Below are 27,655 nucleotides of genomic sequence, written 5' to 3'. Positions count from 1 at the left end.
ATGTAGCAGCTTTAGTAATGAATAGAGGAAATAGCACTCGTTGAGACTGTAACTCAGCCCCAAAAGGGCTTGGTACCTTCTGATTTGCTGTGTTAATTAGTTTCAGCCAATCAGTCATCAGTTTATATGTTACTATTGTTATAAATAACCATGAATGGGTGCACTGTAAAGACAAAAACCACAAAATGTTAAAACGTGTACCATCCTCCACACAGTTAAAAACTGAAGCACAAATCAAATTTCTTAGTATGATACAATCAGTTAGCAACTCGTAGTCTGTTCAACCAGCATAATCCAAGATCATAAACCGGGATAAAGTGAGGTGCAAAAATTGAGGACTATAAACTATATGCAATGCAGTAATTGCTATACCAATGCTACATCAATTAGTATATTCAACATTGATAAATGAAATCAACAGTCAAGACACATTGACTAAAATTACAATTCAGTACGATATATAAGGTAATTAATGACAAGTTCTTAAAATCGAATTTATGGTACAACCAGTTAAGTCACCACCTTTTCTGCCCCAGATACTTGAGCTGATGGAAGTAATTGCAAATATAAAAAGGCAGGTTGCATTTGGTTACAATGCAAATCTTTCAGCAAAGGGCGGATGTACATTTGGTGCAAACAGCTAAATGGAGGTCAAACCATTGAAGTGCAAAGTGTCATTAACGGAATAACACAGATACAAGAGGGCCTATCCAATCATTTACTCATCCCTTAGGAGTGCCTACTAAATGATGCACCATGTTCATCCTGAAACAGGTCAGTAAAAAACAGTGAGGATTGGGCATATCATAGCGCAAATATGGATCCATTGAAACTGCTGACTAGGATGTATTTTCTCACTGCAGGCTTAAAGCATTTTACTCCCTCTCCATATATCGTGGCGAGAGGAACACATTCTTTGTCTAAACATGATCAGCCTTCATGAACATACCTTTAGAGGTAAAACAGCTCTAGGTTTTCTGGCAACCTGAACCTGGGATGTATCACAACTGTGGTATGTCTAGAGTATGTTCTAAAGATAGGCAACATTGAACGATTCAGATTGGTCTCTGATTTTGTCAATCTCAAATGTACCTAAGGCCCAACGCTTTATGGATATTAACCCCTTCGATGCGGATGACGGCCCCCAGCCATCATGTACTACGTGGGCGTGTTCTGATGACGGCTGGTGCAGTCAAACCCGCCCACTCGCGATTCTGCCGCACAGGTGCAGAATCGCGGCCGCCCCCAAGGGGTTAAAGGTGGGGGTTGACTGGGACAAATGCGGTCTTCAGAATTCATGTTCTTCCACCTGAATTTGAGGGGCCGGGATGAAAACCCGGATCCCCACCCACATAACCAAAGAAAGGAATTTTGCTCTGTAGATTTGAATCATTGCCTAAATTAAGCATGGGCATAGTTTGGGGAGTAGCGTTACGCGAAGTGCACTTCGCGAGCTACGTTTAGCACTACGCGAACTGCGTAGTGCGATGATTGCACAGGGCCGGATGCTTGTCCGCACTGTGCAATTGTTGAAAACGGCATCTTGCACAGCGAGCTGTCTTTTACTGTCGCTGGAGTAGATTTTTACTCGAGCAGCAGCTTTCCCAATGCGGACTGGTAGTTTCTCATCGCAAGCGGTTGCGAGCATACGCGACCACTCGCAATGGGAAACCTGACCTCCCCACATTGAGAATCTCGCCTGGAGGTTTATTTTCCACGCTCGTGATTGGCAACTTGATGTTGCTGATCGCGAACGAGGAAAAAGTCTCGCCGGGGTGTCATTTTGCTTGCTCGCGGTCGCCAACTTGATGTTGAGGACCGCGAGCAAGCAAAAAATGACCGCTACGCGTGTTTGCACTGTGCTACGTGCAATTCGGTGTAGTGTGAAGTAGCGCAAACTACGCTAGCATAGCGTAGTGCTTTGCCCAGGGTCTTTATTTTCAGTCTTGTATTAACCTATAGACTATCACAACAAACAGAGGAGAGAGGGTCAAAGGGATACAAAGTTTAAAGACCCTAACCTGGTTCACATCCCCAACTACACAATATGATAAACACAACAGAACACAGGGAGTCTATAAGCCAAATCAGCTGGCTCAGCTGTCAAGTGAAAGGATGCCCAAGTCACCCTACAACAGCCTTAGCAGAATCTGGGAGCACCTTATTGTTTGAAAAAATACTTCTCTAAATAACACCAAAAGCAACTAGTCAACAAGATCCAAATAACTGTCAAAAAATTGGCCCATTTTTTGACAGTTATTTGGTCACACTGTCATTTGCACTGTTCTGTTTTTAATTAGGGGGTGTGTCCTGACATTTATTAAAGTAGTAGCTCCAAGGACATATCATCCTATTTTAAGTCACCACATTTGTTTATGTTGCACTGTATTTTCACTTTATTCACTCCCATCACTAATCAGCCAACAGAAGGCGGTTTGTAGTTCTCTGTGGACTAGATCCAGTACCAATAATCTACTGTGTGGCATGTGGTCTCGATCAAGGGACCTGCCGATTCACAAGTTGGACAGCCAGATGATTGGACTGATCACTGAGTCTGTTTGATGGTAATCCACGTCTAGATGGTCTTGGATCTTTTTGACCAGTTGCTTTTGGTATTATTTAGATATGTATTTTTTCAAACATTAAGGTGCTCCCAGATTCTGCTAAGGCTGTTGTAGGGTGACTTGGGCATCCTTTCACTTAACCTATAGACTAAAAGTAAAAAAAGCAATATATTTTCTTAAGTTGCCCATGGATCATTGAGGGCTATTGACTTGTCAAAGAGTTTGTAAACTATAAACATGTTCTTAGGCAAGACTTTGGCACAAAGGACCATTAAAATGTACTGACCTGAGAATTAGCCAGTAACCAGCAACAAGGAGGAGGCCCAACAATATTCAGCTGATAAACTACAAAGATATTAAACTTTGTATTTATCAACACCCCAATGTGACTACTATTCTAACCTCTTCAGCAGTAAGATCACACAATCTTCCAATACCCTAGATAATCACTTCATCTCATCCTTTGACTCCACTTTTTCGTACCACCCTTTTGTAACCATTTTTCCTTCCACCACCCCATGCAACTACTCATTTTCACTAATTTGACTAACCACTTCACTACTTTGCGTATTCACTTTTTCCACAACCCGATGTAACTACTGTTCCTCCTGCCACCGACCACAACCACTTACTCCCTTCACCCTGTGGGGCAGCTTCACCCACCCCTCTGAGTAACCACTATCTCTCACCATAGCGAAGCAGCTACTCTTCCTACTACCACCCTATATAACCCCTTACTCTCGCCTCCCTAAGAACCCCATTATTTCTATTCATCACTCCCCACATCCATGTCAGTCCTACTGCCTGTGTCTCCAATCTACCGTCCTCCACCCTAGGTCACTCATCTCTTCTCTGCATGACCGTACTCTTTTTTCCTGTGTACACTACTTCGATCTTCCCCTTATGAGATCTATGACAACAGTTTGGCTCGCATCTCCTTCCCACTCCCCTGGCTTATCCAATCTACCTCCTCCTGCCAGACAGATCAAAGACTTAGGTCTAAAGGATTGAACAGGAAATGTTGTAATATTAGCAATTACCATCCATGTTGAGCCAAAAGGAAACTGGATGGTTGAGCAATGACCATATTTTATAATCAAAACACAGGAAATATTGATGTTGAGTGGCCTTTGATCATACTTGAACCTTACCCACTCCTGCAATTTGCATGTTGAGGCATTTGGGTCTGTACCAATGATGGAATAAGCAAGACAGTTAATCCATACTGCTGCTAAAAATAAGGACTTGTTCAAGGCGCCACACCTGAAATGAGGCTCCTTAGTAGCTATGTGAAATGCTTCAGGAAGTCTCAATAACCTAAACAAGACTACAACATTAGTGGGGTTGCAGTCCAGGTGACCAGAGGTAATAAAGTTCGATCCCCTGGTAATGCAATATCTCCCTGAAGTCTGCCTGCATAAGAAGGTATATGAAGGAAATTAGGCACCTGAAAAGCTTGCTAACTGCAGACAATAGAAATGGTCTCTGCAAAATTACAGCAAAGAATGTCTGGGGACTGTAGACTTTGAATATAGCCTTCTTAGAAATGATGGGTGGATAAGACACAGGAACCAGTCTTTTACATCAGCTGGGTGCTCGCAAAAAACGAAGAGCCAATGCCTGCAGATACAATACAACCAGTCACTGTAGAAGGGTGCATGAAACATAGGAAACAGTGTGTAGAGCAGGAGGGTGTTTGTATACATCAGTCCATGCAGAGAATCTGTAACCTCTTGATAGATGAAGCAGTCTCTTTAGAGGAACTGGGATATTGCCAACACAAAGAAACTTAGAGAGCACCAGGTTACGTAAAGACACCGGAAGTAGTCGTCCATGTCTAGCAAGTGGGTGAATGCAAACAAGTGATGAAGACTTTGTAGAACAGATGCGGAGTTCAGCAAGCAGTATATGTAGTGGAGCTGGACACAAGCAGACAAAGGAAGCAAGACTGATAGCCTGCTCTTCATGGTATCCCACACTTGGTTCTCCCCGAAGTTAATGTTGTCAGATTAATGGATAGAGACCTTCTCTTGATGTGCAATTCTGCAATTGTAATGAAAAGAAAATGATTAATTAACAAACGTACAATTGCGAAAATCTAATATCACACAAGCATTCTTAGTTCTTTAGGAGAAGCTGATCCTATTCTCCAGGTTTCTTTAATCTCCTTTTTTTATTATGGTAGCACAAAAGTGAGGTGCATGACAGACAGTTTCACTTAAAGCATAGAAGGTGCAAACAGCCTAAATGCAAGCAACAGTATTGTCTCATACGTACTTTTTCATGAAAAACAGAAATACTTTAAAGAAAAAATGCACACACCAAACGTTTTTTTCTGTACGCAAAGTTGTAATTATTCAATCATTTTGCAAAGTTTTTTTCTTTTTAAATATTAAAAGATCGGTTGTCCATACACATTGAATATATAATGACAATAAATAAGTGCTGCAGTGAATAAGTGAAACAGCGCCAAGATGCTCCCTTCGGAGCGAACGTTAGCGCTCTATAAATACCTATCCAATATCCAATATTCAATAAACGTGATCTGTGACTAATGGTGACTTTTATAGTGATACAGTTTCGTGAAAATGCAATCAGATACACTGGTCCAGCAATAACTTCAATTTCCTCAAACAGTATTGTAAATCATATTTTTCTGTTGAGATGTAGTGAGGACCAATTGGTGGATTAGCGTCGACGTTTCAACCCAGCGGTATGGTGCCGGTTTATTAGCAACCGTTTTGGGTCTTCATCAGGAAAAAAGGGGGACAACCTAAAATTAGATAAAAGGTGCCTGTTTTAGTGATGGGTGTGTGCATGACTCATCCACAAAATGGAGAAGCACGGCGGGACTTGCTCACCTTAAAAGAAGGAGACTGAGGTGTCTTATTCATAACCTCCGTGGGATGATTGTTCTCTTATATCGAAGCGTGGTATCTGTAGGTTATTAATATCAATAAATACCAGCTCTACATATTAATTGAAGAAGGGGGAAGGGGGAAGGGGTGAACATTTGAGTTATCAGTACACGTACCTTCATAAAAGAATTTATCACCGTCCAGTGACGAATTCGGGTTTGAAGTGCCGCAGCCGTTTCAGTGATCGCGGCTGCGGCACTTCAAACCCGAATTCGTGTGAGTGTTTCATCATTTGAAGAAAAGGCTTAAGTTTGGTGTGCCTTACGCCAGTGAGCATCTTTCTTCCTTCGGATAAATGGTGAGCTATTTAGACTTGCAAAAGAAAATGTGTCTAATTATCCTGCAAATGCACCTCCACGTCTCATATTACCCCTCAAACAGTGAGTATCCTGGGGTTTGTCAAAAGAGAGTGTGGGGGGTGCACAACTGAGTTGAGGGGGGTGTTAGCGAAAAGTTGTTAGAGTTCTGGGTGCTCTCAAAGGGTGGTGTTCTCCGTCTGCACACCACTGAGTAATACTGTAGAGTTGTGTTTGCGGAAACCGCAGGTACATCCCCAACGAGGCACACCAATAATGATCATCAAACGTGATTCAAAAGTTCATTTGAAACGTAATCTTTATTTTCTTCAATGTTTTTTTGTATATTCCATTTTGGTTATTTTGCTGATATTCAAAGCATATCAGAGGACAACATAGTTAAACACATGAACAGTTGTATCCAATGCATTTCGGGCTGTTCAGCCCTTGATCACGGAAAGGCTGAGGAGGAAGAGTACGAAGAAAATGTCAGGGGAAATGTAATTGTGCTACATAGGAATTATATACAAGTGCTCGTGGTGCTAAACACTGATTAAAGAGACGGGTGCCAAATAATGGAGTGAAGGGTGAGGGGATTGTGTCGAGATTTATCTATGGTGGTAACAATACATGGAGGAGCCAGCGTATGAAAACGGGTGATGGTGTTGGAGTAAAAAGTTACCATTAACGAAGTGCACAATATAAGTTCAAGCGGGTGTGGGAGTGCTCCGGAGGTTACCGATTGCGTGCTATCAAAGCAGACTAAACGGGTAGATGAAACGCGGGTACACCGATGTGTAACACTTACTTCATTGTGAGTAACGTGGTAGCGCCGAAACGCGCGCTCATGCAGGTTACCGCCGGTTGTCTAACGTGTTGGGGAAACACGGAAGTATAAGTAAACAAACAGTGAGAACGGACTAAACCATGCGGGGAGGGTTACAGTGGGAAGTGAAGCGGCCATGTTGGAAAGGTGAAGTAATGGATGAACCAGTGAATGATACAGAAGCAAGGTGGAACAAATGTATGGACAATACAGAATCATAAAAAGCAACTAAATTCAGTGCGGTAATTAAGCCCGTTCGGCTTTAGTGTCTGTAACAAGTAGATCCATTCGAGTTCTCTCTTTAGTAGAAACTTGGTGTGATCAGTCCCTTCTCTCTTGGAAACAGTTTCTAGAATAATGAATTTCATTTGGGCGATGGTATGGCGAGCATCTATAAAGTGCATGGCGATGTTGGATTTTTCTGATTTCAGTCTGATGTTTGACTTATGCTCGTTGAGGCGTATTTTCATTTTCCGTTCTGTCTTACCGATGTACAGTTTGCCACATGGGCATTTTAATGCGTAGATCACGTTGGCAGTATCACAAGTTGCATCAACACGAAGTTTCACATTGTGTCCTTTCATTGGGTGCTGTATAGTGTTTCCTTTTATTACATTGTTGCAATGACTTCAGTTTAGGCACGGTTGAGTGCCACGGTGGTGTTTGGGTATATCTGTAGGTTTTGCAAGAATTTCCTTTATGTTGTTACTCCTGGTGTGTGCGAATATTGGGGGTTTCACAAAAATACCCTGGAAATCGGGTTCACTCTGTAAAATGGGCCAGTGTTTCCATATGATTTTCTTGTATTTAGGACTTGCAGTGGAAAATTTGGAAACGAGGACCATGCGTTGATCTGGATTTTTCTGAGTTTTTGTCATACTGTCTGATCTCGATATGTTGGTAACACGGGCACGTGCTTGTTGTAGGACGTTGTTGGGATAACCTCGTTCAAGGAACCTGTTTTCCATTTCTGTGATGCGTTCAGACAGTATGACAAAAACTCAGAAAAATCCAGGAAATTCTTGCAAAACCTACAGATATACCCAAACACCACCGTGGCACTCAACCGTGCCTAAACTGCAGTCATTGCAACAATGTAATAAAAGGAAACACTATACAGCACCCAATGAAAGGACACAATGTGAAACTTCGTGTTGATGCAACTTGTGATACTGCCAACGTGATCTACGCGTTAAAATGCCCATGTGGCAAACTGTACATCGGTAAGACAGAACGGAAAATGAAAATACGCCTCAACGAGCATAAGTCAAACATCAGACTGAAATCAGAAAAATCCAACATCGCCATGCACTTTATAGATGCTCGCCATACCATCGCCCAAATGAAATTCATTATTCTAGAAACTGTTTCCAAGAGAGAAGGGACTGATAACACCAAGTTTCTACTAAAGAGAGAACTCGAATGGATCTACTTGTTACAGACACTAAAGCCGAACGGGCTTAATGACCGCACTGAATTTAGTTGCTTTTTATGATTCTGTATTGTCCATACATTTGTTCCACCTTGCTCCTGTATCATTCACTGGTTCATCCATTACTTCACCTTTCCAACATGGCCGCTTCACTTCCCACTGTAACCCTCCCCGCATGGTTTAGTCCGTTCTCACTGTTTGTTTACTTATACTTCCGTGTTTCCCCAACACGTTAGACAACCGGCGGTAACCTGCATGAGCGCGCGTTTCGGCGCTACCACGTTACTCACAATGAAGTAAGTGTTACACATCGGTGTACCCGCGTTTCATCTACCCGTTTAGTCTGCTTTGATAGCACGCAATCGGTAACCTCCGGAGCACTCCCACACCCGCTTGAACTTATATCGTGCACTTCGTTAATGGTAACTTTTTACTCCAACACCATCACCCGTTTTCATACGCTGGCTCCTCCATGTATTGTTACCACCATAGATAAATCTCGACACAATCCCCTCACCCTTCACTCCATTATTTGGCACCCGTCTCTTTAATCAGTGTTTAGCACCACGAGCACTTGTATATAATTCCTATGTAGCACAATTACATTTCCCCTGACATTTTCTTCGTACTCTTCCTCCTCAGCCTTTCCGTGATCAAGGGCTGAACAGCCCGAAATGCATTGGATACAACTGTTCATGTGTTTAACTATGTTGTCCTCTGATATGCTTTGAATATCAGCAAAATAACCAAAACGGAATATACAAAAAAACATTGAAGAAAATAAAGATTACGTTTCAAATGAACTTTTGAATCACGTTTGATGATCATTATTGGTGTGCCTCGTTGGGGATGTACCTGCGGTTTCCGCAAACACAACTCTACAGTATCCTGGGGTTTGTCTCACGAGGTCATGCAGATCTTACCATGCAGGTTGCAGTCTGTTGGACATTTGGTGCGTGCACGTGTCCTGAGCCACTTAGTATGTTTTGTACACACGCTTGGAAGTTTCCTTGTGCGCTACACCGGGTACGCGGTTTTTAGTTTGGACTGCTACAAGGACTGTTAACTGCAAAGCACCTTATGGTAGTTGTGAGGGACACAAAAATGGTTCCAGCACTCTATGCAATATCAGAGTTTCTTGTATAATCAGTCAAAAAATTCAAGTAATTCAGCACATAAGGAATAAAGAAGGTATCCAAGTCCAGAGTATATTTTTCATCATCCCAATGTTCTTTATTTTTCACAAACAGATTCCTCCTTCACAGATTATTTCATTTTAGCCAACGCGTTTCATCTCGAGAGACTTCTTCAGGGCTTTCAGTATATGTCATAAGGTAAATTCTCCAAACAAAATGCAGCATTTCAAGAGCCAGTATGAATAAGGTTTTTATACAGTGTTCAGACAATCAAAAAGTAGCATAATAAGCGCCAGCAAATCGTACAGTGTTTCCGTATCACTAGTAGTTGTGAGGGACTTCGAGTGAAGAGTCGCTCACCGTAGGGAAGCACCTTTTTCTGCAATGTTTTTCTAATATTTTAATCTATTGCCCAATGTCTTACCACTTGTTGGGTCTAGTGTTTTTTGTGCAGTCTGTGGTCTGTTGCATCCAAGGACATTTCTTTTTGTGTTGTGAGATGAGTCGTACTTGTGGGTTGGTGCAGGAATATCTGGGTTTGGTTTGTGTTTAGTGGTGTGGTATTGTGTGCGTTTTCTTGGTTTGGTTCAAAAAGGAGATTATGTGTATATGGTTTTCTTTGCTTGTATTATTTTATCTTTTGTTGTAGACCTACATGAAATGTTTCCATCTTTTATCTTCATGCTCCCACAATGGCACTTTGCCACAATGATTGATGACAGTGGGGAGTCTTGCGGAGCACCATATTGGGATTTTAAAGGCTAGCCATTTTATTACGCGCGCTGAATCACCCCCGGCATCTCAGCATGAGACCAAGACAACAGATAAAGAGGACTACCTTTGAAATAGGTGAATGTTGAGTAATTTCCCTGTGGTTCTCACAGATAATTGAAGTGGCAGGTTATTCAAATGGTGGGGGGCAAGGAAGGAAAACTACCTGCATCCTAACCTGGCCTTTCTGAACCTGGGGACCTTAAGCAAAGGCTTATCGCATGGTCTTAAGAGTATGGAGGGGGTACAGTGAGTGAATTTTGAGTATATATAGGTAGGCCCTTTACCATGTAGAGCCTTGTGCGTGAAACAGATCTTAAAAATAGTTCTGCTTCTCAAAGGTAGCCAATGTAAGGTCGGTAGAAGAGGGGCAGATGCGGTTCCAGATGGGAGGCTACAGAGAAGATGTGCAGCTGTGTTCTGTACTACCTGAAGCTTAGATAGCAATGTCACATTAGCAGAGGCCAAAAGCATATTACCATAGTCTAGATGGTTGATAACTAGCGCCTGGACTAAAGTGTTCCTTGTGGAGAGTGGTAATAAAGGAAAGACTCTGCCATTGCTAAAGTGTAAATGGTCAGGCGCGAGTTTAAATTTTATTTGTAAACCAAAATTGCAGCGTTTATCTTCTCTGTAGCTCCAAACCGTTCTCTAATATTCGTAGCTGTAGACCTTTTCAGTGACCGTAGGTGCTGGTATGTGTTGCAATCTTTGGTGAAGGCATGGGACCTTTTTATACAGTTCTAACCAGTTAAAAGTTTTAAAAGGCTACAAAAAGTTATGCCATCCCTTCAGGTTGACTTTCAGGAAGGCCTGTTATGCCACCAATAAACCTCAAGTTTCAATCGTTGGCTTTATTTATTGGGGAATGGAGGCGGGAGGCTTTTACATACCCTGTTTTAAAATATTCTCATGAATTGGATGTAAGCCAGATTTAACACTTAGACTGTATGGATTTGTACTCAAGGGTCTTCTCCGCAGGTACAACGGCAGCTCCTGAGCCACTCTTCTTCAGCCAAGTAAGCCTCTTATATTTGTAGAGAGGTTATGTCCTTGGATTAACTTTAAGTGACCTATAAGTTCAGGAACACATTGAACAGGCCTGTGAGGCATTATTGAGGCAGCTAGTGTGCAATCAGTATCCAAACTAGTCTTCAACTAAGCAGATGTACACAGAGCTAACCTGTGCCACCCAGCTGTAGCAAATTGTCCTTTAAAAGCTGTAAAACTTCCCTTATGAATCCAGGGGTACACAAATGTTGGTACTTATTTGTATTTGTGTCTGAAAGTCTACCTAGAAGAAACTTGTGGTTCAGCTCTCTAGGCCAAGCCTCTGTGTAGGGCTTGGTGGGAACTGTGAGTCATGGACCTAGGTAATTGGATGAATTCTAGCACCCACAAATAGTTAATTTCTAAAGTCACATTGAAAGGATTGTGACATGAAAGACCATCTACAGCAATTTCAGCTGATGAAGATTTAATAGCAAGTGCTTTACCAACTACTACTTTGATAAGCTGGTATGATTAAATGTATCTGCCTCGTCCGTCATGCATGCATTATATGATGCATGCATCTGTCATCTTGGAGATGCAATATCATTTGGAACTTGAGACTTTAAAAGCAAATGACGTGCCATCACAGTTGAATAAATAGCATATGCTATCTGGAGGTAGGCCATGCTCTAGTACATTTATTCATGGTTTGGGTGTCTGATGGCCCCATTCCAGTCACCAGAACAGCCTAAAAGCTTTACAATTTCATCCCAATATGACATTTTTGGATCTTTCTACAAACAATAGTTGAAGATTCCGAAACCTATTCCCATCTGTTAACATTTTCTTATCTGTTACACTTTTCATTTCATTTTCCAATCTTTATTTCGACCATTTGGTCATAAAAGATACACATTACAAATAAAATCACATGAACTCTATCAAATTTGATAAAACATCAATACATGATTTTTAAGAACAACACAGACATAAAAACAGTTAATGAGAGTTGAAACAAATCTAGGGTCTACCCAGCATTTTTTAAAAGGCGATTGCGCGTATACCAAACATTCGTAAAGAATTTGGAGAGTGCAAAAACAGTTGGGCCGGAAACATCAGATTTTAAAATCCTGTACATAGGTGTGTATTCCCTGCCACCCAAATTCTTAATCAAGGGAAGCAGCCAATGCTTTCTGGCTGCCTTGTAGGCTGGGCAGAAAAAGACCACGTGCAAGTCATTTTCCTCTTTATCATCACAAAGAGGACAGTGCTTGGTGGAGGGGACTTGTGACCAGGAGCTTGTAAAGGACCGAAAAGGCAATGTACCGTATCTCCACTGGAGAAATAACTTTCTGGTAAGTATAGGATATATAGGATCGAAAGCCTTCTCAAATCTGTAGAGGTCCTTGGTTTGCAGGAATATGGAAGAAAGGGACCCCTCTGTCTGGGTAGCTAAGGCCCTTGCCCTTTTGTGTTCATGATACAGATTCGCCAGGGATCTCTTGGAGATTCTTGATGCTGCGTTTGCCGGCTCAGTCCACAATTCAGGGAGCCCCAGGTCGGTGCAAATAGATTGGATGTTTTGGACCCAGGGAATACTAAGCGCCTTGGGGTGGTTTAATAGTTCGACCAGTTCCGCCCTATAATCGGCGAGATAATCGCCGCTCCATAGCCTACGCCAAAAGGCAATGGGTCTTATCTTATCTCGTCAGCAAGTGGCCGTAGCCCTAGGTCAAGCCTCAGAGGAAGGAGTGGAGTGCTAGGGGGAAGTGCGGCTATCTGTCTTATGAACCTATTTTCTGTAGAAGACAGGTTCCGGCATGGGGTGTGGCCCCACAATTCAGCCCCATACATAATCGCCCCCCTGGCCTGGGCCTTATATATCTGAATTAAGGCCCCCAATGGGCGGTAGGACGAGCCGGTCATCATCCGGGATATACCCCCGGTAGTTTGTATTAATTTAAGGTTGGCCCTACTCTGATGGGGCCCCCAGGTCATAGTTTCGTTGAGCGTCACGCCGAGATATTCAAACGTGGCTACTCTTTCCAGCCGCACTGCTCCCAGTTGGGGATTCGGGCGCTGTTTGGGGCTCGGATTCAATACCATATATTTGGTTTTTGTGGCATTGATTTCCAGCCCTCTATCCTGACAGAAAGCCACAAAGGCATCGAGTATCCTTTGGATGCCCATGGGTGTTTTAGATAGCAACAGTGTGTCGTCCGCGAACATTATTGCGGGCACCCTGTTGCCATTTAATTTGGGAGCATCTGTGTAGTCGGTGGCATTAAGATGGGCGATTACCCCGTTGACGAAGAGGCAAAACAGAGTCGGCGCCAGCACACAGCCCTGTCTTACCCCTCTGCCAACGGGGAATCTATCAGTCAGTTCCCCCGACCTCCCACACCTCACCTGGGCATAATTATTATGGTGCAGCCTCTGCAAGGTCAGTAAAATATCTGGGGGTACACCCATCCCTGCCAAGATGCTCCAAAGTTTCCCCCTGGGCACCAGGTCGAAGGCGGCCCGTAGGTCTACAAAAATCGTGTACAAACTGCCGCCCTCGAACCTCGCTGTCCTCCAATAGACCAGATTCAGTCTAAAGACCTGGTCCACAGTCGATACCCCTTTCCTAAATCCTGCCTGATAGGGACTGAGGGCGCCCACCTCCTCTATCCATTCCTGAAGCCTGTTCAGGAGAACCCTGCCGAACAGCTTCTGTGCTACATCTATCAGGCTAATCGGTCTGTAGTTGGCTGGGAGGAGGGGGGATCCCTTTTTGAAGATTGGGACCACCTCAGCCCCCAGCCAAGTACTAGGGATTTCCATCCCACCGAGGATACTGTTGAAAAGAGCAGCGAGGTAAGGCGCCCAGACGGTGGGCTCCTGCTTAAACAGGTCTCCCGGTAGCCCATCCAGTCCAGGCGCCTTCCCCGAAGCCAGACCTGAAATAGCAGCAGTGACCTCACCCAATGTTATTGGATCCGCCTGGGAGCCCGGCCTCTCCGGGTCAATAGGCGCAGGGAGTTCTCCGGGCTCAGCACTGTATAGGGACTGAAAGTGGGCCTGCCACACTCCCGGAGCTATATTGGGCTCCACTGCCGAATGGAGACTCCCTGACCCCCCCATTCACAATCCTCCAGAACAGGCGTTGATCTTGAGTTGCTAGGGCCTTTGTGAGTTCTTCCCACTGGTTTTCCTCCCATTCTATTTTAGCCTGAGCAAGAAGCTTCTTGTAGGCTTGCCTGCATTGCTTAAGGCGTTCCCCTCCTATGCCCTCCTTAATTACTCCAAGGAGTTCTGTTTTGGCCCGTCTACAGGCTGCATTATACCAGTGTGTTTTACCTTGGCACCTCTCCCTTGGCTTTCGTGAGCTACGAGTGAAGTGGGGTGCCGCAACTTTTATAAGTTCCTCGTGGGCATCAAACAATTTGCTCTTTATGTCTTTTTTATTTGCCACAATGTCAAGGGTCCCAACAATTTCCAGGATGGGAGTAATCTCTGCATAGAGCAGAGGGAGTTTATCCTTGTTTGTGACCATATGCTCCCACCTGATTCTTCTCCTACTGTTATCTAGGAGGAGCGTGGGGTAATTCCCTTCCTCATGGGTCACTGGGGCCTGGGGGGACAAGGTCTAACTGAAGGGCGTTGTGATCACTGTCCATCCTGTCTATCACCCTGAAATCCTGTATTGTCGACCACCTCACTAATTGGACCAAGACGTAGTCCAAATGAGACTCTCTCCCCCGTCGATTGTAAGTATTTTTGCTGGGTATGTCGGATTTCATTCGCCCATTACAGGCTCTGAGTCCGAACCTTAGAGTAAGGGCAGTAATTTGCAGTGCCAGTGGGGTCCAAGCTTTCGGAGGTGGAGCATCAACCCATGGTACTGCCCACCTAGCCTCTTCTTCCGATGAGAACCCTTCAAGGAGGCCGGGGAGTGGCTCAAAATGAGAGTTAAAGTCCCCACCCACCACATAGTAGGAATCAGTCGACAGTTGAGATAAAAAATTCGAAAGTTCATCAAAGGTCGGTGATTCCTTTGCCATTCCCATCGGCCTGGAATAGATGTTGACCAGCAGAAGGTTAGCTTTGTTTGGCCATGTTAGTGAGACCGCAAGGATATCATCAGAGTTGAGTGGGAGCCGTGTGGCCACACAGCCCAAATGAGCAGCAACCCACGTCGTGAGCCCCCCTGATGGGCGGCCTTTGCCTTCCCACCTTGCTGGGATGAAAAATGATGAATAGCCTTGATGTCCATAATCCTCTCTGGCCCAGGTTTCCTGGAACATGCATATGTCGCCAGTCTCTATGTACTTTGCCCAGGCCGGCTCTTCCAATTTGTTAGCCAATCCCGCGATGTTCCAGGAGATTATCTTCAAATGTTCGGAGATGGGAGTTGCCATACCGTGGGGGTTGGAGGAGGTGATTCCAGGCTCCACTTCAGTTGCGGGGCCTGTGGCAAGGGCAGCAGCAGATGTATGTGGCACAGGGGATCTAGGCACACCATTGTCCGCAAGGAAAGGGACCATAGTTGTCCCCTCATCAACGACTACTCTATCAGTGGCTAGGTGAAAAGATTCAATTCTGCCGTGGTCAGAAGCAGCTGGATCGTTCAGTGGGCCAGAAATTGAGCCGGGGGACACAATAGGCAGTTCCAGGAATCCACAGGAGCCAGAGACCCCTGACGCTGGCTTACAGACAGTAAGTCAGTCGACCCCATCCAAACCGTTCAGACAATTGAAGCGATTAAAAATCGCAAAAGGGTGTGTCCGGCGGTTGGAAGTGCGGACGTTGTACAAAGCCTTTATGTCTACGTCTGTATTCCACCCTTGTCCAGTCATCATGCAGTGGGACCTGGTGCCTGGGAATGGGGGGGGAAGAAGAAAGATACTGGGAGGGTCTGTATGGTGGAATCGAGGGATCTGTTCACTCCTCCACAAATGTGTCGAACCGTGCCCGGATCCTTAAAAGTTACCATAATGCAGTCCCCCACTATGGTTTTCCTGGTCTTCCCTAGCCATGGGACCCTTCTCACCATGATGATCTCGTTATTAAAATGGGATGGCAAGGGTCGGTTCCAGTTAAGCCATTTGATTACCTTTTTCTTAAGGGATTGGTAATCCTCGTTTTCCCCTGATCTTAAGTGGGGGGCACCTGCTAAGACCACCATTAGTCTATTGGCTTCAGGCGGGAGGTCTGGCCTCCGCAGTCTGGGGGTTGGCCAAACGGGCGAGTGTGGGGGGGCGTTAACCTGTTCTTGATCTATTCTAGAGGTCTCTGTTTGAGAGCTATGGGGGGCTTGATCTAGTGGGTGAGTAGGTCTATTGCTTTGGTTATTGTGTCGTGCCTGGAGTTGGATGGCCATAAGGGGTTGCAAAGGAGGGGCAGGTGGCGGGTTTCGGGGGGGGGGGGCTTTATTGGCATTTGTTACAGCTTCTACTTTGGAAGAATCCCCAGCAGAGGAATAAGTTCCCACTAGCTTTGTCTGCTTACTTACTAGAGTGTTCAGAGTGGTAAGGGAAGTTTCTAGTAAGGTGAGCCTAATCTCGACTTTTTTTAGACTGTCGCTAATGGGCTGCAAGAGGGAGCGGAGTAGGAATTCGATGCTCCCAGTGGCAGAGAGTGGAAGGTTTAGGTTCGAAGAAATAGCCTCTGGTTCTTTGGTGGTGACAGTTATACTGGGGCTTGGGGGCTTAGGGGGTGGAATGGTAGGCACTATCTCCATAGGCTTCCTCGGTAGAACGGTGTTAGTGTGTTTCTTGCCAAAGTCAAGATGTGATGTTTTAGATTTCCCCCGACCCCCGACTGTTTTCCGAGCACGTTTGCTGGGTGGGGGCCTATGTAGCTCCACCACTACATTTAATTTGGGCTTACTCTTATTAGCTATTTGCATAGGTGGGGTTTGGGTTACCAGATTAACAGGGGTATGAGAAGACTCTTGGGGGGCTGGCTCTGTGTTTTTTACAGGCGCTTTCCCTGGGGTAGAGGGAATTTCCCTTAGTAAGACGGGAAAGTCCTCGAGTGTCGAATTAATTAGACTGCTGGGTGGCGTGCCTTCCTCTTGAGTGGTGGGGTAAGGGATGATATCGGTCAAAGGTCTGGTTTTCATAGATTCAATGGAGCGCCTGCGCTCCACCCTACGTTTCTCAAGCGAGCTTTCCTTGTCCGCGTCTCCTTTAGCGGATTTAAAATAATTATCCAGAGTCCCAGAGCTGGAGGCACCATCCCTTGAGGGGGTTCCCCGTGGTGGAGGCGAGGGCATTGCCTTACTTGTAATGGAGAGTGGGATCAAGAGAATGGGCCCAGCCCAGCCTCCTTCGGCCCCTGACGCCACAGACGGCCCCGCCCTTGTCCCGGGCTTCTCCCGGCACCCTCCCGCGCGCTCCCGCGTCGCGGGAGAACTGGCCGCAAAATATAGTAATCACTGGGTGAGAGGGGGAGTGGTCGGGGAGAGCAGCCCAGGTGATCTCAATCCGGGCAGGCGGGTGCTCCTGGGAATCAGAGTCCCAGCACCCGCGCTCGCAGCCCCGCCTCACACAGTCCTCTCTGCTTGTCCCTCAGCAGTGGCCCCCAGCGATGGTCCGTCTCCCCTCACGAAGCGGGACCCGCGGAGCGGGTACCGCGAGGAGTGGGAGTAGAAGTACAAGGGTAAGAGGCAGCAAAATCCTCAATGCAGCGTCCGTTCTGCAAGGCGTCCCACTGATCTGTCCAGCAACACAACTTTAAGAAGGCTCAAGGGCGGGGGGGAGGGGTCGGGGAGAGCAGCCCAGGTGATCTCAATCCGGGCAGGCGGGTGCTCCTGGGAATCAGAGTCCCAGCACCCGCGCTCGCAGCCCCGCCTCACACAGTCCTCTCTGCTTGTCCCTCAGCAGTGGCCCCCAGCGATGGTCCGTCTCCCCTCACGAAGCGGGACCCGCGGAGCGGGTACCGCGAGGAGTGGGAGTAGAAGTTCAAGGGTAAGAGGCAGCAAAATCCTCAATGCAGCGTCCGTTCTGCAAGGCGTCCCTATCACTACACACAGGGCTTGTGATTATTTCACCCCCCTCTCCTCATCCGTCATCACCCAGCTGCGCACGCGTACCCTTTTACACTTTTACACTTTTCAGTTTACTTTAAAAATTAAATCTGTGGCTTCTTTGAGGACTCCTCTAATGTAGTTCTGGTCTCTATACTTTTCAACCATATCAGGCTATTTTCTTTCTTAAAGGCAATTCTCTTTCTATATTTCAGGGGATGTACATAGCCATGGGTTACCAGTACAAGTGTTCCGTTTAACCCCTTCCGTGCTCGCGTCGCCCAATGGCTGACGCAAGCACAACCTGCTGGGTGCTGCGCACGACCGTCTGCCAACGCAGCCCTGCCCACTCCGTCGAACGCCCGCACTGAGTCAGAATTACCGCAGCAGTAAACGGGTTAGTGAAGTCAGACCAGGCCTGTCTGTATGACTTCTGAACAGGCTCAATGAGGACGTAGTCCATGGGACATTCTTGGTGAGGCAACATCCCCATATGCTATCTCCCTGGTAGGGTGTGTGCCTTGTATGAGACATCACACCTCTTCCACAATGTCAACATTGTGGCTTGCTGGGCAGATCTAAGAATAGGTCGATATTTAAATCTCCAATGGGTGGTGGTTTTCAGTCTTCTAAATGCATCAGTCCCTATTACGCCTACACAAAACAGCAGTTATCACAATTTTAGAAAAATGGTTTGACACTAAATCCAAGTGCCATATTGGCCACGACCTTATCCGTACTGGTTGTCATTCCTGCTATTCCAGTCACAAAGGACAGGTAGTTTGTGCTACTTCAAAGCAGGGGCGAACAATGTACACTCAAAGTGTGACTGCTCCGGGCACATGCACCCGAGACATCAGCAATTGTCTTTTTCGACGGATTGTTTAAACAGAATGAAATAAGTGAACTAAGTACTTACTTTTTTTACCCTATGTCAGAACCCTATTGATTTGAGGAACTCTGGCTAGCTGTGCCCTTTTACCCAGTTATTCAGGCCATGGCCTTAATTTCAAGCCAGTCGAGCAGGACCACACCTTCCCTTTCAAGAAAGGAGATCTTTGTGGCAGCATGAGAGTACATCATAGTGCCAGATGAGATTACAGGACCAGGGGGACCTTGTGACCTAGGAGGACAAGAACCCATTGCAACCAAGCCAAATCCACTTTGGGGGCAGAAAAGCCTCCCAAACTTCATATTTGTCATGACCCCTATAAATGTTAACCTCAGACAGTCAGAGTGCCAGATAAAACAGGAGTGCTATAAATTGGGAGTGCACTTGAATTCTAGTGGGTATGCTGCCTTTGCGCAATGTCTGGGTTAGTGCGAATGACAAAAAATAGTCCAATCGGAAAAACCAACAAGAGGCATAAGAACTGAATATATCAAAATATCTCCTACCACTATATGGAAAAGAGCAATCTCGTAGAGTCAATCCACAGTTACAGGATTAGGACAGCAGACGTGATATCAAAAGCAGAAGATTAAAACATATACACATAATTGCATTTATGAAAGTTTGGTTATATCACTTATCAGTCAGTCTCAAACAACATTTTTATTTACACATTGCACTGAAACGTTTTAGTGCCACAAATGGATAAAGTTATAAAAAAAATGAAAAAAAAATAAAAAGGAGGGGGTCCTTCAGACCTTTCCACAAATCGTCTTACATAGAAGCCTGTCCGGTATACAATTTCTATTTAACATATTGCATCTGGAAGTGGTCTAGTTGTTAAGTCACTATTGCCACTGCACAGATATCCAAACGATCCAGGCTTAATAAAAGAGCGGCGATGTTTCGAATAGACACCTGGGGAGGGAAAGGGGCCACGGAATGCCTCAAATGCAGGTCTTCCCCTGGACTAGGAAGGTGTAGGAGCAACCTGGATGCCGAAGTCATCCTATTGAGAAAATAGACTTGCATAATTCCATGAAAAGAAGGGCCCAAAGGCTCCACTCTGATGGATGAACAATCGCCACTTTAATATACGGTTGAAACTGTAACCATAAGAAGAACACAAGCCTTAAAATTCAGTCTAGCTCTGTGGTCTAGCCTGGTTTCCAAGCAACTGACTATGGCTGGGAAAAAATCCTCAATTGGAGTATGGAGAACACAAAATGGAGTTAATCACACAGCCCCTGCAGATGCTAGCTGCTACTAACACATCCTCTCCCAAATGAAGTCGGAAAGTCCTTGAGACAAGGCCTTGGTCTTAAAACTCTTTGCAAGATGTTTCTTTACAAGGTGCATGTTCAGGATTGTAAAAAGCCCTTTGTTTTCTCTGGTCTGACATGGTGTAAAAGCCAGAGATCAGTTTCCTCAAAGTCAGCAATGCCATGGCCACCTAGAAAATTAGTCTCTTAATAGTCAACATACTTGTGGAGATTATCAGAATTAGCTTCTGGGTCAAAGAAAAAAGTGGTTAAACATCGATCTGCCACTTCACACAAGACCAGGGACACTGCTCGCCTCTCCTGGGTGGTCAAGAAGACTGGACCCTCTAGTTGTTTGGTGTTGAGAGCTTTGGGTCTTTACCAACCTGCACACTGGTTAAAAGGTCAGCATGAGACATTCAGCTGGAGAAATCTGGACACTCATTAATATCCTGCCCCATGTCAAGGGTACCAAGACAATCTAGAGGATTGACTGAAGGTTCATGAAGAGCCTTTGACTTTAATATAGTTATGTACGAAGCTGCTTATCCATGCTTTAGGCAAAGAGCACATTGTAGGATAATCCTAGGAGAAAAACTTATCCCTACACATTTTTAGGAATGAAAAGTGGAGCTGTAACAGTCTTGTGTGATCAATTATGTAAATGGAGCTATTCTAGTAAAAGGGTTATATGGGATTGATTCATTATATTTTCATAACACTGCATAACCTCCTTGTATCCGAGGTACAGGGGCAAACTGAAAAAGCACTCTATACCCAGAGCTCATTGGGTGCGACTGAAGGACAATCACACTCACCTCTAGGGTTTGTTACAGGGCTATCTTCAGGACAGTGCCACCGGCGCAGCTGCACCTGGTGCTGAGCTTGTGCGGGCACTGTGTTTAGAAATAACTTCTTGGTAAAACATCACCTGCTACAGTGTTCGGGTATAACATCACCTGTTCCAGTAGTTTTCAGGCAGTAATAAAAATGGCAAGATAACTCAGGAGATCAATGTATCTGCTGTAAAGAGATCTTCTGTCTAGTTCCAGTTTCTCTCATCTTAAAGTAGTGCAGGGGTTAATATGCCTGCTGCAAAGAACATGCATCATGCAGGTCAAAGAACTGTATTTTATGTTGATAGGTCAGTGGGTTACTCGTTAGACATATTTTTCTTACTTGCAGACTGTTGCAGTGCATAAGTTACAACCCTAATATAGCACACTGAGCTATGAACTGTCTAAGAGTTGCATGAAAACTGCATGGTATAGGTTGGAACTTTGTTTTTTCCTCCCAGTCTTTCATTATCCTAATGTTGCTAAATAGGGTTAATTTAGGTAGAAACACATTAGAAAAGCCAACCTCAACCAGTGGTCTGGCGAAGCACAAACTCAGGATTTAAAGAGCACCACAAACACTTCAAATATACAGCCTATCAGTATTGGTGACATGTCACTCATACACTTTTTAATCCTAGTTATCTCGTGTAACATTTCCAATATACTGATTTAAGCACGTATGATTCATTGTGTCCGAATGATTCATTGTGTCCGTATAATGTATGTGTGATATAAAGTTCCGACACCCTACACTGGTGTAAGTAGAACTATAAAAAAATTAAATGCATGAGAGGGGCTATGGAGAGATGAGGGGGCTGTTGGGAGGATGGTAGTGAGGGAATCCATGGAGAAGGAGGTTGTCAAAAAATATTGTAGCACCGGGCACCACCAGCGCTAAAGCTGGCCCTGGGTTGGCATGTTGAGCACAGGACCTAGCCCAAAGGCCAAGCCTGCCACAGATGGAAAAAGCACTCAGAATTGAAGTGTAGGCCTTGGTAAAGGCCTGAAACTGCAACACTACTTTACTTAGGAGAGCTAAATAAAAAGCCCGGAAGTCGCTTCATAATTCTGGTGCTGAGATCACCGCACATTGGTGAACATCAAAATACATTGTGGCATCCATGGTTTTACTTCTCACTAGAACCAAGAATGGTCCACTCTTTAGATTCTGTATTATAACACCCCCTCTTCAGTTGAAGGCTTTGTAGAGGACTCTACACACATTAGTAATGATGGGCAAGCATCTGCCTGTTCATCTGATATGCTCTATTCTCTGCTTCTTTCTCAAGCTACTCGTATTCTATTTTCAAGGCTTGTGCTATGTGTCAAGAGATCACTGGACATTGGCTACCCTACTTCAGGGCTCTATTTATTGCCCCTATAATGTCCCCCATTCTGAGAAAGAAATGCGTTACTTACCTGTAACTGCAGTTATCCAGTATTGGTGTCTTTCATAGATTCACATGCCTGAATCATTCCCCGTAGTCGAGATGGGAGTCCCCGGTACATAGAAAAGTAATGTCCTATAGACATACATAGAGAAAAGTAGGCCTAAGGGCCCTGCCTTAGTAGCCTATCTGTGTCCTTTTGTAAAAAGGACCAAACTTCTGAAGGTAGCCAATCAGCTACCACCTCCCTCTAGAACCTTCCTGCCAGGAGCCTCAGTCTCTCAGATTTTCGTACGCACCAAGCTAGGTAGACGTAGCATATGTTATAGAGGGAGAGGTGAGACCTTCCTGGGGAGGCGGGAGGGTTGCATGTGAATCTATGAAAGACACCAATACTGGATAACTGCAGTTACAGGTAAGTAACGCATTTCTTATCCAGTATTATGGGTGTCTTTCATAGATTCACATGCCTGAATCAGAGTAGCAAGCAATACATTATGCACATTTGTAATGGAACATATTGAGCAGTCTGAGATAATACATATCATGCGACTAATAACCCTCATCAATAATAAGGAATAAAGTAAATAAATGTGCATACCAGTACAGGACGGTGGGAAGAAGGAGGGCTCATCTTACTGGAATAGATGGCGAAGCACAGCCTGGCCCACAGCTGCATCCTGCATCAGTTCCGTATCCAGGCAGTAGTGCCTGGTAAATGTGTGCAGCGATTTCCAGGTCGCTGCTCTGCAAATGTCCAGTACCGGAACTCCAGCGAATAGTGCCGCCGATGTGGACATAGCTCTTGTGGAATGTGCTCGGACTGTGGAGTGTAATGGACGTCCGGCCTTGTCATTGCAAAAAGCAATTGCAGATGATATCCATCTCGAAATACTTTGTTTGGAGAGTGGCATGCCTTTCTTGGGTCTGCTGAAAGCGATGAAAAGCTGATTAGTTTTTCTGAATTGTTTTGTTTTGTCCAAGTAAAATTTCAGACATCTTTTTAGGTCCAAAGAGTGGAGGGACCTTTCAGCCGCAGTACTGGGATTTGGGAAGAATGAGCGCAGTACAAGCGGTTCATTTAAATGGAAGTCTGAAGGGACTTTAGGAATGAAACGAGGATTAGTTCTTAAGATCACTCTGTCTTCTCTGAACTGCATGAAAGGATCTTGTATGGAAAGAGCTTGTAACTCACTGACCCATCTCGCTGAGGTCATAGCTAAAAGAAGTGCTGTTTTCCATGAAATATATTTGAGTTCAGCTCTGTGGATGGGCTCAAATGGGTGTTTCATCAATTGATTGAGGACTATATTAAGGAGCCATGTTGGAGGAATCCTACGTGGTCGTGGAAATGATCTATAGAGTCCTTTAAGGAATTGCTTTATTAATCTGTTGGACCATAGAGAAGGTCCTTTTGAAGTTCTCGTAAAACGGGAGATTGCTGCCAGATGAACTCTGATAGAGGCATGGGCAAGTCCCGACTGTGCCAGATGTAATAAATATGGTAGTAAGAGCTCCGGAGTTATCCTTAGGGGATGGAGATCGTTGTCTTTGCACCAAATGCAGAAGCGCTTCCATTTCAAGCAGTAAGTTTTGTTTGTGCTGACTGCTCTCGCTTTAGCTAGTACATCTTTACACTCCTGCGGGATGTCTAGTTTGCAGAACTCTCGGTGCTCAGGAGCCATGCCGATAATCTGAGAGATTTCAGATTCGGGTGGAGTATTTGGCCTTTGGACATGGAGAGCAGAGAGGGATGTTGATCCAGCTGGAGATATGGTTGGATTGAGAGGCGATGGAGGTCCGTAAACCAATGTTGTCTCGGCCAGTATGGGGCAATGAGAATCAAGGTGCAGTGCTCCGTTTTCATTTTCCGAATGACTCTTGTTATCAGGGGAAACGGCGGAAACGCGTACGCAAACACGTTGCGCCATGCGATGGAAAATGCATTTCCTAATGACCTTGGTTGGGGATGCCAGCTTGCGAAGTTTTGGCATTTCGCGTTCTTTGCTGTGGCAAATAGGTCTATTTGCGGTGTCCCCCATTCCAAGAAGATGTTGTTTAGGACTTTCTGGTCTACTTCCCATTTGTGGGACAGTGACCTCTGTCTGCTTAGAGCGTCCGCTATGACGTTGTCTTTGCCTGGGACATACTCCGCTGTTAGTTTTATGTTGTTGTGAACTAGCCAGTTCCAAGTTTTCTGCGATTCGCGAGATAGTGTCAGCGAACGTGTTCCTCCCTGCTTGTTCAAGTAGTGCATTGTTGTCGTGTTGTCCGTTCTCACAAGCACTGATGAATTCTTGATGCGAGGGAGGAATGCTTGTAGAGAGTGGAGAACTGCCCTGAGTTCTAGGAGGTTGATATGTAGTTTTGTTTCTTGTTCCGTCCACTTGCCGCTGATTTGCAATTCTTGCAGGACTGCGCCCCATCCTTCTAGAGAAGCATCTGTGGTGATGACATGCGGAGTCGCAGGCATCAAGAACGTCAGACCTTTTGTCAGGTTCTTGTCTGTTGTCCACCAAAGTAAGGCCATTGTTATTTGTCGAGTAATGACTATGTGATCCTCGAAAGAATCTGTACGTTGAGTCCACTGTTTGGTCAAAGCCTCCTGGAGGGGGCGCATTCTGAGCCGACAGTGAGGGATGAGTAGTATGCAAGAAGACATCATCCCAAGTAGGGACTTGAAAGTACGGACTTTGATGGTGTTCCTTGAAGACACTGCGGTAGCTAGAGTGATCAGTTTGTGTTTCCATTCCCGAGATGGGAATGCTTTGGAAGATGTTGTATTTAAAATTGCCCCCAGGAATGTTAAAATTTTGGTGGGCTTTAGGGTTGATTTCTCGTAGTTGAGTGTCAGACCTAGGCTTTGGAAAATAGTGAGACAGGCGTTGGAAGATATTTGCGCGTCTGTCATAGATGGTGCTTTCACCAGCCAGTCGTCCAGGTAGGGGAAAACCTGGTGTCCCTGCTGACGTAGGAAAGCAGCAACAGGAGCGAGGCACTTTGTGAAGATGCGAGGCGCTGATTAGAGGCCGAATGGAAGGACACAAAATTGGTAGTGTTGACCTGCTACTGCGAATCTTAGGAATTTTTTGTGGCGCCTGTGTATTGGGATGTGGTAATATGCGTCTTGCAGGTCTAAAGACGTCATATAGTCTCCTTCCTCTAGGGATCCCAGGATTTCCTGGATGGTCACCATTCGAAACGATTGGGTCTTCAAGAACGTATTGAGTGCCCTGAGATCTAGAATGGGGCTCCATTTCTTTCTTTTTTGTTGTATTAGAAAGAAGCGCGAATAAAATCCTTTCCCTCTTTGAGCTGATGGAACTCGCTCTATTGCTCCCTTTTTTAACATTGAAGATATTTCTTGAAGGAGTAATCGTAGGTGTTTGTGTTGCATGTTGCGAGGAGGAGTAATTGGTGGGATGGATTCGAATTCCAATGAGTGGCCGTGTTGGATTAATTGTAGTACCCATCGATCCGTTGTTATGGATTTCCAATTGTGGAGGAAGTGTGTCAATTTTCCCCCAATTTTGAATGGACGAGACTGTGGAGGGACTGGCTGCTGCAAATGGTCATTGTCGTCCGCCTGCTGGTTTCTTCTGATTTTTCCCCCTGAAGTTCGATCTCCCATAGGAGGTCTGACGACCTTGTTGCTGTTGCCTCGGCTGGTATTGTGAACAATTTTGGCTGTAGGAATAAGAGGATTTTCCTTGATATGATCCCCTGTAAGAGGGTTGACCCCTTCCCCTGTGTCCGCGAAAGGACTGGTTTCTGAATTGTAATGTGCCGAGAGATCTTGCAGTGTCTGTGTCTTTTTTGATTGTCTGCAAGGCCTCATCTATTTTGTCGCCAAATAGGTGTTGTCCGTCATAAGGCATGTCCAAGACTTTGTTTTGGACTTCCTGGCGGAAGGATGTCGCTTTGAGCCACCCTTGTCTGCGTAAAACTGCTGCACCTGCTAGCTGTCTAAAGCCTGTCATAGCGACATCCACAGCAGCATCGATTATTTCCTCTGCTGACATCTGTCCTTCCTTGAGGAGTGAATGAACCTCATCCTTTAAATCTTCAGGTATATCATTTATGTATGGGACAATGTCTTCCCACAATGGTCTGTTATATCTGCCTAGTAGCGCAATGGCATTGGCTACTTTGATAGTCATCGCCGACGTTGTAGAGAAACATTTGCCTATTCCATCCAATTTCCTGCCCTCTTTGTCTGGTGGTGCTGACAGAGGAGAGGACGGATTTCTGGAATTCTTTTGTGCGGCTTGGGTGACTACCGAATCCGGTTTGGGATGTGCATTAAGGCAGGTAGCTGCTGTTGATGGTGCCTTATATTTTTTATCTAGTCGAGGTACCACTATTGAAACCGATGCAGGTTTTTGCATTAGTTGCTGACCTTGTTCCCAAATGTGCTCTATTATGGGAATTGATCTAGCCGTCTTTTTGATAGGATCTTTAAAATCGTATAAGAAACAGTCCGTTTGATGTGATTCCATGGTCATGTGGAATCTAGTGGCTGCTCTCTATCAAATTATGGAATCCGCCAATATCCACTGGCGGAGAGTCGGAAGTATTTGGCTCAGGTGTGGCTGGAGAATGAGCGACATAGTCCTCATCGTCTCTGTTCTGAGACAGGTCGTCTCGAACCTCCCCTTCTTCAGGTTCATTACTCTCCTCGTCAGATGATTGGATGTGATGAATAGTCTCCTTCTCTTGCGGAATATCCAAAGATGAAGGTTTTATCTTTGGAGCTTGTTGCGGTCTGGATGAAGCTGGAGACTTTTCCGTAGAAGGGGCCGCTGGTGATTCAGGGAATCGTTGTTTGTAGTCTGCGATCAAGAATTGTAGATCGGTGACTATAGTTGCTGGGAGGCAGATCATAGGAGTTACTTGAGCCTGTACTCGAGTATGAACAGTTTCCTCCGTCATCATAAGGTCATCTCCATCTTCATCTGTGCTCTGACATTTCACAATTAAATCCGAAGGACTAGTAGCCTGATCGAATTGTTCCTCATCTGATTCGTCACTTTGTAGCAGACAAGATGGGGGTGATTTTTGTACCCTACTTGGAGATGTTATTTCTGGCGTAATAGGGTTTTTTGTGATCTTCTTTGATGGTATCATATCGGATTTTTTCCATGGCGTCGCCGATATTGTAGTCGTCGACGGTGCTGACGTCGATCGTTTTTCTGTAGTAGACGGTGCGGTGGTCGAAGATTCCTTCGCCGACGGTGCGGTAGTCGACGATTCCGTCGTCGGTGCGGTCGTTGACGATTCCTTCGTCGACGGTGCGGTCGTCTGCGGTGTTGTCGTCGACGGT

The sequence above is a fragment of the Lissotriton vulgaris genome, unplaced genomic scaffold (assembly GCF_964263255.1).
Source record: "Lissotriton vulgaris unplaced genomic scaffold, aLisVul1.2 SCAFFOLD_984, whole genome shotgun sequence".
Taxonomy (NCBI): domain Eukaryota; kingdom Metazoa; phylum Chordata; class Amphibia; order Caudata; family Salamandridae; genus Lissotriton; species Lissotriton vulgaris.
Note: the sequence above shows the minus strand (reverse complement) of the source record.